An 836-nucleotide genomic window follows, 5' to 3' on the forward strand; every position below is an offset into this window, starting at 1 on the left:
AGACAAAGACAAACTTCTATCCTCAATCCCGTTCCCCGTCCACCAGCCTCTACCTTTTTTCTTCTTTTCACAGTATTATTGTCTTTCTTCCTGGTCATTGTTGTTACACTGAAGCTTTTCGAGGATTAAAGAGTAACAAAAGACAAGCTTTTAATTATTGTTTTTCCCCGCTACTTTTGCACAATAACAAGTGTCATACGACTGTATAAAATAATGCAGTGGTCTGCTGCAACCTTCTCTGGACCACCAGGGGCCCACTTGAAAACCATGAACCCTTAACTTCTCACTCCACTACATCCCGGATCCAAATGTTGTACTTTTACTCCACTACAATTATTTTAAAACTTTAGTTACTAGTTATTCGTATATTCAGGTTATTATTACAAAACGGACATTAACCACTTCAGCCCTATATACATTTATATACATTAACCACTTCAGCCCTATATACATTTATATACATTAACCACTTCAGCCCTATATACATTTATATACATTAACCACTTCAGCCCTATATACATTTATATACATTAACCACTTCAGCCCTATATACATTTATATACATTAACCACTTCAGCCCTATATACATTTATATACATTAACCACTTCAGCCCTATATACACATTTCAGCCAACCTACTGTACAAGCTCAACGATAATTGGACATTCTGCACAATGAGCACTTTTACTTTTGGTACTTTAAGTACATTTTGATGCTAACACTTTTGTGCTTTTACTAAAGTACATTTTGAATTCCCGACGTTTACTGTTTACTGTTGACGGACCTGACGGATTGAATCATTAAGTAAGAAATGTGAGTACTGTACTTATTCCACT

This window comes from Protomyctophum bolini (assembly GCF_963924005.1).
Source record: "Protomyctophum bolini genome assembly, chromosome: 24".
NCBI lineage: Eukaryota > Metazoa > Chordata > Actinopteri > Myctophiformes > Myctophidae > Protomyctophum > Protomyctophum bolini.